Raw genomic sequence first — 17,553 nt, forward strand, 5'->3', positions numbered from 1 at the left:
GACTATGGGATGGGAGGGAGGGCATGAAGTTAAAACAGGAATAAAAAAGATCATGATTTCAGAAAACAGGACATACCAGTTCCAAACACACTAACTAAGCATACACTATTTTTTCCTAAGTAAATCTATTTTTCAGAATTCCGTGAAGTGTCCGTTTCTTAACTAACAGCATTGTCAGCGCCGAGAAAAGAGATTAAACGTATTCAAATGACAGGCTTCTTCTGAGCCTTAACCAGGTGTTTTCCTCAGGCAGCTGCCTCTGAGTCAGTTGTGGCAAACCATGGAACTGGAATCTCTTTGAGCCTTTGCACTCTAAGCAAAAGCAAACATTCATGGCCGACAAGAAGCAAGGGTCCCCTTGATCAGAAAAAAAAAAAAGGAAAAAAAGTGGGCACCCACCCCATATGTGCTGTGGCCTTGAATATCAATGTATGGGTTGACTCCAGACCTTGAAGTTATTTCAGAATGTCCCTGGCAATAAGTAATTGCTACTCTCCATTTGGACGGAGTTTCTCTCTGGCTTTTTCATTGAATCATCCCATCACTTTAAGAAAAATGAAGAAAGTGTTTACTTCAAGGCAAGGAAAACACCAATCGGGGAGTTCAAACTTCTGCCCATTTGGGAAGAATCGGGTCCCAGGGCCACGGGAGTGGGAGGGGTGGCTGAGCACCGGGGGCGTTATCAGCAACACGCTGTATGTCCTCGGTTCTTGAACGTTTTCTTCTCTCTCTGCTCATCCGTGGGATCGGGGAGCCTTTTTGAAGAGGACGCGATCGCCTTTCGGGGAGGCCCCCGTTTGCACTCTCCAGGTACAAGTTTCGTCACCCGCGAGGAGTGAGAAATGAGTGATCGAGCACGCAGGCAGCCGCGCACAGCCACACACACTCACAAGTGGCGCGACTCTCCCCGTGCATGCGTGCGTGGGGGTGGCCAGGGCAGCCCAGCTCCGAGGCTGGCCCGGGAGGCAGCGGCCGGAGGCAGCGGCGGCGGCCGCAGCGGTCTGCGCTCTGCCAGCCTCCCCGAGGTGGTCGGCTGCCCCCGAGGCTGCGTGCGCACAGCCCTGGTCTCCCACCCCGCGGCAGAGGCGGCGGCAGAGGCTGCAGCAGCCCAGGAGGCGGCGGCGAGAGCGCCGGGCTGAGGACGTAGACAATGAACTTAGGAGTCGGCCGAGCCGAGCCCCGGGTCTGAAGCCCCCCGGCCCCCGGCCCGCCCCCTCCCTCCCCAGCCGCCCGGGCCCGCACGCGGGCGCGCCTGGCTGGCCGGCGGTCCTCCTCCAGGCAGCCGGAGGCAGGGGGCTGTGCTCCGGGGAGCACGGCGCTGGGGGAGGGGCAGGGGCTCTGGAGCCTCCGGGGGCCGGCCTTGCTCGCCCCCTCCCCGAGCTGCGGGGAGCGCCCGGAGCGGAATGGAGTGAGTTTCAGCGGCCCCCGGGCTTGGGGAGAGACGTGGAGTGGGATTGGATGGGGGGGCAGCGGGAGAAGGGGGCATGCCCCCGGCGGGAGTGGGGAGCTGGGGAGGGGGAAGCCCAGTGGGCATCTCTCCTCTCGGTCCGCGGGATGAAGGGACCAGGCTGAGAATCCCTCAGTGGGCGGCCCCAGGGCTCGAAGGGGCGGGGGGCGGGGGGGGCGGAGAGTGCGGATTGGCGCCTGGCCCGTCGGGGATGGACAGTTGTGGGGGTTAACTGAGGCTGTTCGGGGGCCCGAGGCCGGAGTGGCTCGGGAGAGCTCGGGGTGTCCTGGGGAAGTTGCCGGTTCCACCCCCGGCCCGGGCAGGCGGACCTGCTCCGCTCCCCGCTCCTCCAGGCGTGGAGCCGCATCTTTCCAGAGTCGGGGCAGCTTCCCGAGCGTCTCGGAGCGAGTGGCCCGGGCCGCCCGGCTCTCGGGCAGAGAATGAGTGCTGAGGCTCGGGAGGGCAGAGCGCACTTGGTGAGAAGTTGGCGGCGGGCGCTCCCAGCTCCCCTCCTCCCCTCCTCCCCCTCCTCCCCTCCTCCTCCTCCTCCTCCTCCTCCTCCTCCATCTCTCTTTTCCACTGGCCCTCAGGTCCCCCTGTCACGTCACGCGCGTTTTTGCCAGAAGTGCATTTCCTCGCAAGGAGGAAGCCCAGACGTGGGTTCCTATTTTCCCCGGTCGCGGAGCGAGGAGACTCGGTCTTCCTGGGTCCGTGATGCCCACTGCCGGTGGCACTCGTGTCGGAGAGGCCTGGGGGCGGGGGTAGGGCGGGCAGGAGGGCACCCCTCTGAGTCCTCGCTCCCGTGTCTATCTAGGCTTTCGGACAGAGCGCTGAAGCTGGGTCTGGAAGAAGTAAATTCAGAACGAAGCTCGGGCAGTGGCTCGGTGACACTGACAAGTCACTGGCCATCGGGGCTAATCATGGCACTTGTAAGGGTCAAACGAAAAAGTGCGTAGTGCCTCAGTCTGCCTCAGTTCCCTTGGGTGTAAAATGGGGCTAACTGCACCTGCCTCCCAGGGAGGTGTTTGCCCGGCGCTTTATAAACAGAGTCCGGCTATAAAATAGTAAGTGGGTAGCAAGTGTCAAGTGACTTTGTATAGGCACATGTATGGAGCTGGAGGCGCCGGCTAGGGCCAGGGATGCTGAGGCAAAGGTGAGAGTCTTGCTTGCCAGGAGCTTCAGTTCTTCTGGAAGAAAGGGAAGGAGCGGCAAGAAGTGGAGGTGCAGGAGAGATTAGGGTTGTCCCCCAGGGCTGGTGGAATGGCCCTCCCAAGGAGCAGAGACCCTCTGGATGGGCAAGCCTCTCTGCCCTGGAGCTTTGGGTGCAGCTCAGAGGCCAGGATGGAGCTTCCCCACCCACCACATTGTCCTCGGGTCAACTCAAGTGTTCTGCTGGAAAGCCGAAGGGTTGGGAACTTTTGCTCTCCCCTCCCCCATTCCACTCTCTCAACCCACCGCCATACACTTCCCTTTCCTTTCCCTCCTACATTCCCTTCCTCGCTCCTCCACTGCGCAGGGTCCCTATCTTCCTAATGAAGCTTGACACAGGATCTCCTGGCGCTCCCCAGAGCAGAGCAGCTTGAATAGGTCCGCAGCGGCTGCGGTATCCCTAGTTGGTCTCGGAGATGTGGGGGTCAGCATTCCGTGGGGTAAGAGGAGGCAGCGTCTTTACTGAACGGGGGCAGAACATGAGGGGATGAGTTGGGGGGGGGGGGGAATGGGAGAGGTGAATGTGATGAGGAGTGAAAGAGGGTCTCCATGGTGCTGACTCAGGAATTGCTGTTTTTATTTTGACTTTTCAACAAATTGTATGCCGCCTTGTGAAGGGACAGCTAAGATCAAGTCATTAAAATGTCTGAAGGGACAGCATAGCCTTAAGAGGGGGAGCCTTCTGAACTGGGGCGAACTGATTGATCAAGACCAAGCCATGTTTAATATGTGGGTATTTATACGTACAGATTATGTGGCCTGTGTAGAAATGGAAAATGTGCATGCTGTGTATTAGATATAATAGAGTTGTGGGAAATCAGACATACATATTGGTTATATGTATGAAAATAATATAAAGCACAATCTCTACATATACTTTACTACCATAGAAGCATATTTGTGTGTGTATACATGTATATATGTGATATTTGTTTATATAAAACCCCTAGCTATCTATTCAGTGTGTCTATATATGTAAGTGTATAAATATATATTTATATACATATGTATAAATAACATGTCATTATGCATAAAATATAGGTTGAAACTGGGCAATTTGTTGACCTGAGTCTTAAGAAATGAATGAGAGATAGACATAGATTTATGGATGGATGAATGGATACCTAGTTATTATGAACATATGATTTCATACACTTCTCCTGTGGAAATACCTTCTTCTGATTCAAATCTACCACTCCTATAGTTTATGGTCTGGCCTTGGGGGACCTGTGGGGGGGGGCAAGGCATTTTGAAAGATCAGGTAACTTGCACATGTTCACCCAGTTTAGTTTGTATCCAAGGAAAGGCTTGAATTTGGTTGGTCCTGTCTTCAAGATCTACACTTTTCCCACCACAGTAGACTCCTCAAACCTCTCTCTATCTCTGTCTCTGTACCTTTCTGTCTCTGTCTCTTTCCTTCTCTATCTCTCTCGACTCATTTTTTTTCTGGTCTCCTTTCTCTCTCTTCCTCTCTTCTTTCCTTCCTTCATTCTTCCTTGCTCCCTTACTTCTTATCTCTCCTCCTCCTCCTCCCCACCCTCTCCCCTTCTTCTTCTTCTTCTTCTTCTTCTTCTTCTTCTCCTTTCTTCTCTCTCATTCCTCTGCCATCTCTCTCTCTATATATATAGTCTCTATAGTCTCCTTTCTCTCCCTTTCCTCTTTCCTTCCTTTCCCCACTTATGTCTGTCTTTCTGTCTCTGTCTCTGTCTCTGTCTCTGTCTCTGGCTCTGGCTCTGTCTCTGTCTCTGTCTCTGTCTCTGTCTCTGTCTCTCTCTCTCTCTCTCTCTCACACACACACACAAAGCTCTCTGTCTCTCACACACATAATATATGGCATCAACAGACATTAGTTTAATTCTTTCATAAAAGCATTTTCTTCCTTCTCTTTACACTTTGAGAAATAGTTAACCCTGCTTGGTAATGCATATATGAGATTGTAAAGAATGGTTCTGAAATGCAGACTGCTGGCAGTCTGAAATAAATTCTTCAAAGAACATTTGCTGAGGAGGCATTTAGGTTCAAAGGCAACTTATTATGGCTTGACTCTTTTCAGGCAACTCATCACAGCCTAAACTTCACAGTCTTTCTCATAATCCTTCTCTCCTTGCACTTTCTATCATTGGCTGGCTGTGGATTGTATGACAGCTTTGTTCCCTAACAAAGAAATTCCTTTTATTGTCATTCATATTTCATGAGTTAATGGGATGTGATTTTCAGGAGTGAATTGAAAGCTCATTGGAAGTCTTTGGATGCTAGTCTAAAATTTGCTAAAATGATTTAAACTGTTAGACTTTTTTTTTTTTCAAATTTGGCATAGCATTGAAGGGTATTTAATTCTTAGACTTCCAGACGTCCTAATGACATTCTTCATCTGGTATTAATGAAAAGAATAGCAGTGTCTTTAGGGCTTTCAACTTCGAGATCATAGGCTAGCCTCTTGGTTTTACAGGGGAGGAAGCTTAATCTCAAAGAAAAACAAGTTTGTTTATTACCATCCATCTAGTTAGAATTGAAGAGAACAGAAATAATAACTGAGATGGCTGGTTTTAGAAACAGAAGTTCTGAGTTCAAATTCAAGTTTTGTCACTTCCTGATCATGTGACTTTGAGCAAAATTTGACTTACTCAAATAAGGCATTTAGAGTTAGATGAATCCTCAAGACCCTTTCTCCTCGAATTAATAACTTTGTAATGTCCTAGGGTTACAAAGAATTTATACATATATTATTTCATTGGAATTAGGCAAAAATAAATCTATACTTGTAGATATTGAAACTATATACACCCATTTTGGAGATGAGTAAACAGGTGCAGAACTGGAGGTAGTTACATTTGAAAGCAACTTATTACAGCCTGTTTCCAAGCAACTATTTACAGCCTAAATTTGCCTAAATTCATATGTTGTTCAGCTAACTAAATGCTCTGTTTCAACAAGTGCTTTCAAGCTATAATTTTGTGATCTACATATTAGTTTATGCCTTGGTCATGCTATTTTTTAATGGTGAATATTATTGATCATAGAATCATAGAATTTAGAGCTGAATGAAACCTGGGAAGTCATCTTGTCCAGTTTCTTCATTTTATAGATACAGAAAGCAGATCCCACACTGGGTAAGTGATTTACCCAAGGTCAAACAGACAATAAAGTAGAAGTCAGGATTCAAATATGGAGCCCTGGATCCAGACTCCAAATCTTTCTTCCATTCTCTGCCTCTGGAAAAGTTTTCCTTTACGGTAGGTACAGCATTAAATCAGCATGTAATAGTAATTCAATACTAGTGTTTAGGAGTGTAATAGGGAAGAAGGCATATTTGGAGATACATAATAACACACAGAAATTGGTTGCTTTTCGTTGATAACAATAGCATAAAAGGTTTTAAAATACTTTCCCTGCAAATGATTCAATGGCTGTCACTTCTAACTGCTTTAAGAGCTTCCCTCTTCCTTCTGTTTCATTTCTTGAGCCGTTTCATGTTCTATGGATGTAGTCAAGAGTCCTTGGGGTTTTGCATGCTAAAAGTAGGGAGATTTGTTCAAGTGCCAAAATTAAGGAATGTCTTTTATGAAAGGTTGAAAGATCAGGTATGTGATGCCTTATCAAAATAACACAGACAAGAACTCTTTTATGAGTTTTTAAAATCTAAAATGTGAATCCAGAAAAGAAATAATATTTAGATTAATTCAATGTACCCCATAATGTAAAGGCATAAAAAGTCAAACTTCACTGGACTTTTTACCAGTATTTACATAGTTTTTTATCCATTCAAATACCCTTCCAAGGAGATTTAGAAATGAATTAGATCTTTGATTTTGGTCCAGGGAATTCTGAGTGAGGAAACTCACTCCCTAGAGAATAGATTTGTTCTCTAGGTTTTAGAGAGTTGCCCAGCATCTGGCAGCTATTGGATGTCAGAGTCTAACCTTGGAACTGGATCTAACTGACTCTAAGGCCAGAGGTTTATCCATTAGGTCATAATGCTTAGGCAATGTAATGGGAATATGTATTCCAATCTAGGTAACCCTAAATCCTTTCACATGTATTGACCCATTCCATTCTTACCATAGATAGGCATTATTATAGGTAGTATCCCCTCTAATAATAACATTTAGGCATTGATTCAGGGTTTTTAAAGCCTTTTTTGCTTACTGTAGATTATTTGATCTTTATAAGAGCAGAGTACAGTAATTATCCCCACTGTACAATGGTAAAAACTATTTAAATATCAGATTTTTTAAATTGTACCTAGTTGCTTTTCAAATCAATTGACTTAGATCAAGGGGCATCTTCTTTGAATGACCTGTGGAAACTGACCTTCCCTATTTTCTGATCTATAAAATAGGAGGGGGATGATAAATTTCAATGCTACTTACTTGGAATATTGATTTAATATAGCTGTGAGAATAAAATGAGTTTGCTGAGGGAGCCATATTCTCCCTTTTCATAAATTTCAAAATGCCTTGACCTCTCATCCTCAATTTTCTTCTTCTTTAATACAGTCTGAAAAGAAGTGACCCTTCTCTTTTCTAAAGTCAATCTCTCTTCATATACTCCAGATCCCATTCTCTCATGTTTTCTTATGCATTCCATTTCTCAAATTTTTGATCTCTCCATATCCACTAGTTTTTTCATTGCTGCCTAAAAACCTGCCCATGTAGCTTCCATCCTTTAAATACCCTCACTATATCCTGCCATTCCCCCAATATCATCCTACCTTCCTTCTCCACCCCCTACCTTCAGTCAAACCCTTAGGAAAAAATTGCCTATATTTTGTCCTTCCACTCATCTCAGTCCTCAAACTTTTGCAGTTCGGCTTCCAATCTCATGACTTAAGCAGAACTATTTTCTCTAAAGTTACCAATAATCTCTTCATTATCAAATCTGATGACCTTGCCTCAGTACTTATTCTTCCCTATCACTTAGTTTCATTTTATACTCTTATTCATCCTTTCCTCCTGAATATCTCTCTTTTCTATGTTTTCATGGCATGCTTTACTGGTTCTCTTCCCACCTGTCTTAGTATTTATCTGGTCAATCAACCATATTAGCACCCTAATTGTGGCTAGAGTTAAAGACTCTAACTTGTGCATTCTTCCCTTCTTTTCTCTTTCTATTCATTTTACTTTTGGTAATCTTATTAGCTTGCATGATTTTATCATACCTAAGCAGAGAAATAGACACCTACACATATACACATGGACAAACATACAATTAAAGCTTCAAACTCATGTATGCCTGTGTTCATTATACATTTATATACATGTATACATATGTGTATACATATTTATATGTAAATTAGGTATCCAATAGACATTTTAAACTCAATCTGTTCAAAAGAAAATTCATTTTCTTTCCCTCACTAAAGTCACTTCTCTTGTAAATTATTTTTCTTTCAAGGGTACTACCATACTTATAGTTTTCTAAATTCACAACCTTAGTGTTATCCTTTGTTCCTCATTCCCTATCTCATACATACGTAGTCAGTTACCACATCTTTTCATTTCTATCTCTCTACATCTTCAAATCTGATTCCCCCCCTCATTTTATGAGAGTTCAAGCACTCACCATTTCTCAAAAAGAACTGTTGAAATAACTCCCTCATTAGTCTTTCTAACTCAAATTTTTATCTTCTTCTGTACTCTGCAAAGCTACCAAGGTGGTTTATCCATAAATATGGGTCTGATCATATCACTTCCCTGCTCAATGAACTCCATTGCTACCTATTGCCTTTAGTATCAAATACAATCTTTTGTTTGGCATTTAAAACACAACCCAACCCCAACCAGCTTCATTATACTTTTTTCTCCCTTTCTAATATTCTAGAGTCAAGGTTCCTAACCTAGGGTTTGTCATTTTTGAATACTTTGATAATCATATTCCCATATAATTAATTTCCTTTGTAATCACCTTTACTTGATTTTATGCATTTAAAGTTATTGTTTTGGAGAATCTCTCAGTTTCATCAGACTGACAGAGATTCATGCCAGGTCACAAAAGATTAAGATCAAGTCTTCTCATGCTTAGCCCTTTTGGCTGCCTTCTTGTTCATCATTCACGACATCTATCTCCATTCTCCATATCTTTGCTCTGATTGACCCCCAATCCTACAAGTTCTACATGAACCATTTTCCAGCTGATAGTGCTCTCCTTGAAAATGAACTTGCATTTCTCTATTCTGCATATGCTTAGGTATACAAACCTCACCCCCTCACTTTACCCCCTACCTTTCCCACAACATAGTCTCCTTGAAGATAGGGCTTCTGTCATTTTTGTCTATTTACTCCCAGGGTACAGAGGCCTGGAACCTGTTACTTAGTGGGTACTTAATACATCTTGGTGATTGTTTGCTAAATTAATAGCTTCTCTGCTTATCAGATTATGTGCAAAAACCAATAAAACTACCCTAAGATTGAAATTTTGTCTTTGCTAAAGCATAACAAACTGATGGCATTTTTGGAGAATTGTCTCCTCTTGGGGATAATTACTTGTTTAATTCGATCAGTGTAGTTCCCAACTAATAACAAAACAAAGACCATATCCTTTCTGTTGTCATTAAAATGAACCCACTGGAAAAATGTAACATTTGGGGTTCAGGAAGGGAGAGTCAAGAAAAAGTAAGAGGGGGAATTAAATAGGAATTTACAGAAATGAGACTCAAAGAAATTTGAAGATATCTTTGGTTCTTTCCTTTGCCCTCACCTTTTATATCTAGTCTATCACAATATTGTCCATTCTCTTCTCATATCTTTTACATCTATGCCATCTCTTCACTCCTATTCCTTTTCTTAGGGTTAGCCCTCATTATCATTTGTCTGGAGTAATGCTTCTTAACAGATCTTCATTTGCCTGCTCTCCTACTCCCAAACCATCCCTTGGCTTGCAGATAGATTATGTATGAGACAGTCTGGGTCAGAATCTGATACTCTACATTTTTCCCTTCAGTTGGTACTCTAGGCCTACCCTGTCAAAGTAAAATTCTATAGCTTACATTCAAGGCCTTCAGCATTCTAGGGCTTCTTTGTCTTTCCAACCTTATTTCAAAGAAATTTCCTCTATATACTCAATGTTCCAAAAAAGAATGAACTACTTGTCATCTCTTATATAAATCTCATGGTTTTCTAATTCTTTGCTTTCTGCTCCCAACTGTGTTAAAATCCTCAATGCTCTTTTGGTGAATCTTTCCTTAATTTCCCCAATTGATATGACTGCTGATCAGCATGGATGTTTTTAAATTTTATTGATGCCTTTTTAAAAAAGGCATTGCAGTCATTTCCTGTTGTATGCCCCTGGCCCCCCATGAATCTTCTCATGTAAGAAAAGAAAAAATAAATATTTAAATAAAACTTATTCAAGTCTATAAAAGACATCTATCTTATTTGTATGAAAAGGTTTTTTTCCCATTTTTTTAAAGATTTTACAACCCCCCCATCTTACTTCACTCCCCCCAGCCCCCACAGAAGGCAATTTTCCAGTATTTACATTGTTTCCATGGTATACATTGATCCAAATTGAATGTGATGAGAGAGAAATCATATCCTTAAGGAAGAAACATAAAGTAAAAGAGACAGCAAGATCAGACAGTAAGGTATCAGTTTTTTTCCTAAATTAAAGGTAATAGTCCTTGGTTTTTGGTCAAACTTCACAGTTCTTTCTCTGGATACAGATGGTATTCTCCATTGCAGATAACCCCAAATTGCCCCTAATTATTGCACTGAATGAGTAAATCCATCAAGATTGATCATCATCACCCCCCATCTTCCTGTTATGATATACAATGTTTTTATGGTTCTGCTCATCTCACTCAGCATCAGTTCATACAAATCTCTCCAGGCTTCCCTGACTTTCCATCCCTCCTCATTTCTAATAGAACAATAATGTTCCATGACATACATATACCACAGTTTGTTAAGCCATTCCCCAATTGAAGGACATTTACTTGATTTCCAATTCTTTGCCACCAAAAACAGGGCTGTTATGAATATTTTTGTACAAGTGATGTTTTTACTGAAAAGGCTTTTTTAAAAAAATAATTGTATTTATATAGTTCCTGAGTTTCATGGATTCATCTCTAAGGCAGGGGAAGAAGGAAGAGGAAAACTATTTACATGATAATTGTTATATATATTTAAAAGGAATAGCAAGATATACATTATAGATATTCAGTTTCATGTGCAATCATTTTTATTATACTATCTTAATGAAATGCTTGTTTTATTACACAAATTAAAAATAAAATAAAGAAAGACACCAATCTTATCCCAGAACAGGCCATAGGGTCATAGCTGAAAGTGGCCTTAGAGATCATCCAGTTCAACTCACTCATTTTACTATTGAGGAAACCAAGGTCCATAAATATTAATGAATTACCTCATATCACTTAGAGACAGAGTTGAGGTTCTGACCCCATATCCTTTGAACTTCAAACCTAGTGTTACCATTTTTGGTAGCCAGAAACTTCTTAGAAATTATCTTAGGCTAATTTTGTCTCTTCAGGCAAATATGATCTCTTGAGAAAACTTAACCTGGGAGAATATATTTGCCTACCTGCAATCTCTGAACTGAGATCATTGGTTCATTCTCCCAATACCAACTGCATCAGTACATTCTTAGTTCATTAGGAAACTTCCCTGTGTCACAGTGGGTTTGTGATGAGCCAACCAAGGCATTAGACAAATCTTTAAATAACTTCACTCGCACCCCTCCTCCTCTTCCAAGGGCATTGGCAAACAAGGAACAAGAGAGAAATTGGAGCAGTTCCAGCCCACCTCAAAACCAGGACAATTTATCCTAGCTAATGTTCTCAAAGGAAAAAAAAAGCACATTAGTCAGAGAGATGGAAAGAATCTTGGACTTTGTAGGGTCAGGAAGACCTGAATTCAAATGTGACCTTAGACACTTACTAGCTGTGTTATCCTGAGCGAGTCATTTAATCTTTGTGTTTTCATTTTTTTCATTTGTACAGTGGGAATAATAATAATGATAATAATAATAATAATAATAATAATAATAATAATACCACCTACCTCCCCAGGTTGTTGTCAGAGTAAAAACAAGATGATATTTATAAGGTATTTTACAAATCTTAAAATGCTATAAAAATGCTACCTGTCATTTGCAGAATATACAAGGCAATAATAATTTTACTATATTTAATTTTTATGTCATAATTGCCTAACTAAGATGCAAACTCTAGGAAGACAGGTATATTTCACCTATCCCATGTTTCCCGTCTTCCTTCTCCCTCCCTGTCTTTCCTTTTTCTCAAAGGAAAAGGGGCAGAACAATGCAGTGATTTCTTGGCTTCTGTGAGCAAAGTCTACAATGGTTTGATTTCAAAATTAATGATTGGAAGGAAGAGACAGTGTGGTGTGTTAGAAAGAACACCAGATTTTGAGTTCAGAGACCTGGGCTTTGAGCTTTAGTCTGCTAGGGAGGAAGGTCTGGTAGTGAAAATGCACAGCCTTAGTTGAATCAGAGGACCTGGACTCAATTTCTGGCCAAGCTGCATATTGCTTTTATGGCCTTGGGCAAGATAGCTAACTTCTATGGGGTTCACTTTACCCATCTTTAAAACAAAAAGAGTGGGACTAAAGATTGAAGGCCTCTTCTAGTTATAAAAGACCTATTGACCTTCCTAATTCATTCCTATGACTTTGAGCAAGTCACCTAACCTCTTTGGTCTTTCTCTGTACAATTAAGAGTTTGAATGAAGTGATGTCTAAACTGGCTTCTAGTTCTAAATCCCATCAACTGCTAATCTCACATTGTGCCAACCAGGATCCCAGTGTCCCATAACTGGAAACCACCTCAAGCTTTCTAGACTAACACATGGCTCTATATTTCCCCTAATCAATTGTCATTACTTCTTCCCCAGAAAACTTAAAGAGATAGGAAATCCACTGGCCAACCTGGTTTCCTTTTGGACAGCACTAATAAGATTTCCCTTTAGAGCAAGACAAAACTTTCCTCCTTGGAATTTCCCCCATTACTCCTAGTTAGGACATCTGGGTCCAAGCTGAACAGTCTAATTCTTCTCCAAGATGATCCCTTTTCAAATCCTTGGGAATGACTATGTCTCCCTTGATCTGGTTTTCTCTTTTTGAATGCTAAATATGTGCTGTTCTTTTCAAAGAGCATTTCATGGCATGGTCTTCAGATTTCTTCCTTTCTCATCTGCTCCTCCCCTCCACCCCATTGATGTCCTTTCTAAAATGATTCAGGAAATAGATCTTTAGCCTATTCTGTTTTTGAGAAAGATGCTGTAAGTTTGTAAGGAGGTATTTATTCTGTCCCATTTCGGCATGTAAATTTTATTAATCAGTGAAGTGAGGCTTTTAAAATTGGATGAGCTCTGATTATTAACCAAGGTATTCATAAAGAAATCTGAGTTCTGGGACATCTCAGCATTGTGCAACTTGATGCAGGTAAGCAGCGTGTTAGACTTGGTACAAAGTTACCAGATTTTTAAATCTCTTTATAAAATGATCATTATCTTCAAAGAGTTCTAGCAAGATCCTTGAGGACAAATTGTTTGTCTTGTGTTTTCTGTGCATCTAACACTGGGTCTATTGTCTTAGACATGTATATGTTATATTAAAAGACTGTGTGTGTGTGTGTGTGTGTGTGTGTGTGTGTGTGTGTGTGTGTGTGTGTCTGTTTCTTCTACTTAAAGAATGAGGACAGAGGTTGTTTTTCTTTTTTCTATTTTTGGAGGGGGGGAGAGAGTTCCTAGTATCTAACACTGGACTTGACTCATAATAAACTAATTGTTGATTGAATGATTTATAGATTGTGGTTGGGAGTAGAGGTGACATTCACTTCTGTGTGAAGTCTCCTGACAGGTAATGGGAAAAATGGGGGGAAAACCCTGAATTTCATTTTAGGTGCTGCTATTTTTCTGCTGGACCTGGATCAAAGTACTTTTACTTCTCTTTGAATCAGTGTTCCTTTGAAATGGGATGATAGTTGAACCATTTACCCTAAAGGTGGGTCTTAGCTTGTAATGAAATTATGTGATGTCTTTCTGGGATAGTAGAAAGAATGTTGGATATAGTGGTCATCCAAGACATGAATTCACATCTGGCCTTTGTCAGTTGTTAGCTATATGACTAATACAAATTAATGATAATCTCTACAGATATAGATTTATATAATAGACCTAACTACCTATAATATTTCATAGGATGGTAAGGAGTACCAAATAAATAAATGCATGTAAAATACTTTGATACTATTTAACATACCATTTAATTCAATCCTTTTGGATAATTGCTGAAGAGAGAAATGTGGGCAAGAAGTAATAATAATAATAATAATAATAATATAGTAGTAACTCTTATTTAAATAGCTTTTCTAGGTTTGGAGGTAGTGTCCTATACTGGATAGAGTATGTGTCAGAAAGATCTAGATCAAGTCCTGACTTTTGGTCCTGGGCAAATTATTTAATCTCTCTATGGTTAAAATAAGTGCAATGAGGTAGGCACTAACCAAGACTGGAAATGGCCAATGCCAATGTGCATTGATTGAAGCAGTCTCCTCATCTGGGTGTTCCCTATGCCACTAAAATCACAGGGTCCTATCTAGATCTATGAACTTAAAGAAATTTTTTGAATAACTTCATTTCAGTCTAAGTGCTTTCTTTGTAAACAATTCTATTATCCTTTTTACATCTAAAACATTATTTTGAAGAGAGATTCATAGAATTCACTAGGCTCCCAAAGAAGTTCAGGATATTAAAAAGGTCAAGTACCCCTGCTTTAAGGTTTGTAGAATTCCTTGCTCATATTGATTCTGCAAGGCAAGTTCTACAAATAACATCATTATACTTTGCAGATGAGAAAACTGATACTCAGAGATTTTGTGGCTTGCTCAGGGTCATATAGCTGATAAATGTAAGATCCCAAGACCATAACCTAGATCAATGGTGTCTTACTCAAGTAGAAACTAAACTTTATAAAATGACCCCTGAGGGCTGGGTATTGACTTAGTTTTAAAAGGTTATATGATCTTTGTTATTATTGTAATTTTTATATATTTTGTTAAATATTCCCCAATTATACATTAATCTATTTTCAATGTACTTGATGCACTTGTAGTCCTCTAGCCTAGACCACCCAATTCTAAGATCAGTATGGTTTCTACTTGCTTTTCATATATTCAAATATATATTTTTACACTTATTTTTATTCTGAACTAAGCATGAAAGTAGACATTTCCATATACAGAGTGGAGCAGAAAAAGATGGTACATGAGACTTCAGATCTCTATTATATAGTTTATTTTTCTTTTAAAATATTAAATATGTTCAACCTGTAAATTTTAAAGCTATCTAGCTTGTCTGATTCTTTTTTTGTCATACTTTATTCATTATTTTTAAAACAAATGCCTTCCTTCCTTCTTTTCTTCCTTCCTTCCTTCCTTCCTGTCTTTTCTTCTATTCCTTCCTCCCTTCCTTCCTCCCTCCCTTCTCCCTTCTTCCATCCATTCCTCCCTTCCATCTTCCTTCCTTCCTTTTCTTTCTTCCTTATTTCCTGCATCCCTTCCTCCCCCTTCTTCATACTTTCCTTTCTTTATATTTTCTTCCTTAATCCCTCTCCTTTACTCTCTTCCATCCATCCTTTTCCTTTCCTTCCTTGCTCCCTCCTTTCCTTTTATTTCTCCTTCATTCCCTCTTTTCTTGCTTGCTCCCTTTTTTCTTTTTTCCTTCCTTTCCCTTCCTCCTTTACTTCCTCCCCCTCTCTCTCTCTTCCTCCCTTCTTTTCTTCTCCCTTGTTTCTTAGAGAGAAAATTAGAGACTTTGAGAGACAACTTATGTCTCTCTGTTGTCTCTATGTCTCTATGTGTCTCTCGTCTGGCCTCTCATCATCTTTTCATCCTCTAGAGAGTAGAGGGCAAAAGAAAACAAAACCCTTGTGACCAACGTTCGTAATCAAACAAAACAAATTCCTATATTTGCATTGGAAAGTGTATTTCTTGGGGTAGTTAGGTGGTGCAGTAGATAGAACACTGGCCCTGGAGTCTGGTGGACCTGTGTTCAAATCCAGCCTCAGATACTTGATACCAGCTCTGTGACATTGGGCAAATGACTTAACCTCATTGACACACACACACACACACACACACACACAGACATACACACACGTACACACACACACACACACACACACACACACACAAATACACATATGCAGATAAGCAATTTTCTTTTTGGCATTCTGAATTCATAACCTCTGAGTTATGAGGTGGGTATCATACTTCAACCTCAGTCAAGAGAGTTGTTAGAATGGAAGCTCTTAAATTCATCCTTGGAAATACTGCAATGAGCTCCCTACTCAAACTGAGAGTCTGAGAAGTTCCCTACAGTAGACATAGGAAAAACAGTATTTCTTATTTGGCACCTGAAGGGATCATAAAGTCACCATTAGAAGGTCACAGACAATTTTGGTATATATTGCTTCTTGTGCTTACAGAAGAGGAAGTAAGGGTACTTTGCTACTTATACTCTCCTCCAGTTAGGTACCCCAAAGAGTTCATGCAGCGATTTTCCTGATACTGCAGGAAGCCTTCTACACCACATTATCAGACCTGACCATATCCTTCCTGTCTTTTCAAAAACCATCAGTGTCTCTCTATTGGTTGCTGAGCAAAAGACAAACTCCCCAGTTTTGAAGACCCTTCTCTGGCCTTAGCACATGCAACTCTCCTCCACAACACAAATTGATGCTACTTTCCAAATATTTTATTAATACTTTTGGGTTTTATATCAATTATTTTAGGATCCTCTTCCCTGTTTTCCCCTCCCTTAATTGAACCTTCCCTGTAATAAGGGACAAATCATTAAACAAAATGGAGGAATCTGACAATGTCCTGGTTTTATTGATGAGGGAAATGATGTGATAGAAGTGAAGGGATTTGCCCAGAATCAGTCTGTTGTTCACTAAAATTTATTATGTTCTTATTATGTATCAGACACTGTGCTAAGCACTGAAAATACAAATACAAGTGAAAAGAAAGACAGTTGCTGCCCTCAAGGAGCTTAACATTCTAGTGGAGGAAAGACAATACATAAAAAGGGAGCTGAAAGTAGAGGAAAAGGAAATGATAAACTACTGCAGTATCTTTGCTCTCAGTTTGATTAGGGAGCTCATTGCAGTATTTCCAAAGATTGCAATTTCCAAATACTGCTCATTGCAGTATTTCCTCTTGACTGAGGTTGAAGCATGATACCCACCTCATGACAGAGAGGTTATGAATTCAGAATGCCAAAAAAGAAAATTATATGTGTGTGTGTGTGTGTGTGTGTGTGTGTGTGTGTCAATGAGGTTAAGTCATTTGCCCAATGTCACAGAGCTAGTATCAAGTATCTGAAGCTGGATTTGAACACAGATCCACAAGACTCCAGGGCCAGTGCTCTATCTACTGAACCACCTAGCTACCCCAAGAAATACACTGTCCAGTGCAAATATAGGAATTTGTTTTGTTTTATTATTTGCAAGAACTGATGAAGACTGCTGTCTGTCTGGTTTAAAAGCAAATGAACAACTGGTCCATTATATAGTTGTATTTTAGGAGAAGTGACTGTTGTTGTCAATGCCACTTGTCTACCCAGATATATTATAATGACATTGATATAATGTTTAATAATTTGCAAAATGCTCTGCATGCATAATAATATTGATACAGTCAAAACATACTTTTGAGGTAGATAATATTGGTATTATACCCATTTTATATATGAAGAATATGAAATGTTGAAGTACTCAGCCAAGATCATGCAGCTAGAAGATAACAGAAACAGCATTTAACCACCTGGCATGATTTATCTCTTAAGTCAACTCTGTTCTTACTACCTACCACAGAAAAATTGGTTGAATTTATAGACTAAGAGATGGAAGTAAGAA

The 17,553-nt window shown here is 40.7% G+C and overlaps 1 protein-coding gene across 5 annotated transcripts in view; it reads left to right on the plus strand.

Annotated features, from left to right (window-relative positions):
- The first annotated feature begins 659 nt into the window (after positions 1–659).
- CHST15 (carbohydrate sulfotransferase 15) overlaps positions 660–17,553 on the plus strand; it is a 112,444-nt gene continuing 95,550 nt past the window's right edge. For 2 of the 5 annotated variants that reach the window (XM_074233421.1, XM_074233418.1), the window contains exon 1: positions 1,723–1,923. The gene's annotated coding sequence lies outside the window, so the exon portion shown is untranslated. Of the gene's footprint in view, positions 811–964; positions 1,409–1,722; positions 1,924–2,257; positions 3,097–17,553 lie in introns of those variants that run through there. The other 3 variants (XM_074233419.1, XM_074233417.1, XM_074233420.1) reach the window with 3 other exon arrangements.

Source organism: Macrotis lagotis, chromosome 4 (genome assembly GCF_037893015.1).
Source record: "Macrotis lagotis isolate mMagLag1 chromosome 4, bilby.v1.9.chrom.fasta, whole genome shotgun sequence".
Lineage (NCBI taxonomy): Eukaryota > Metazoa > Chordata > Mammalia > Peramelemorphia > Peramelidae > Macrotis > Macrotis lagotis.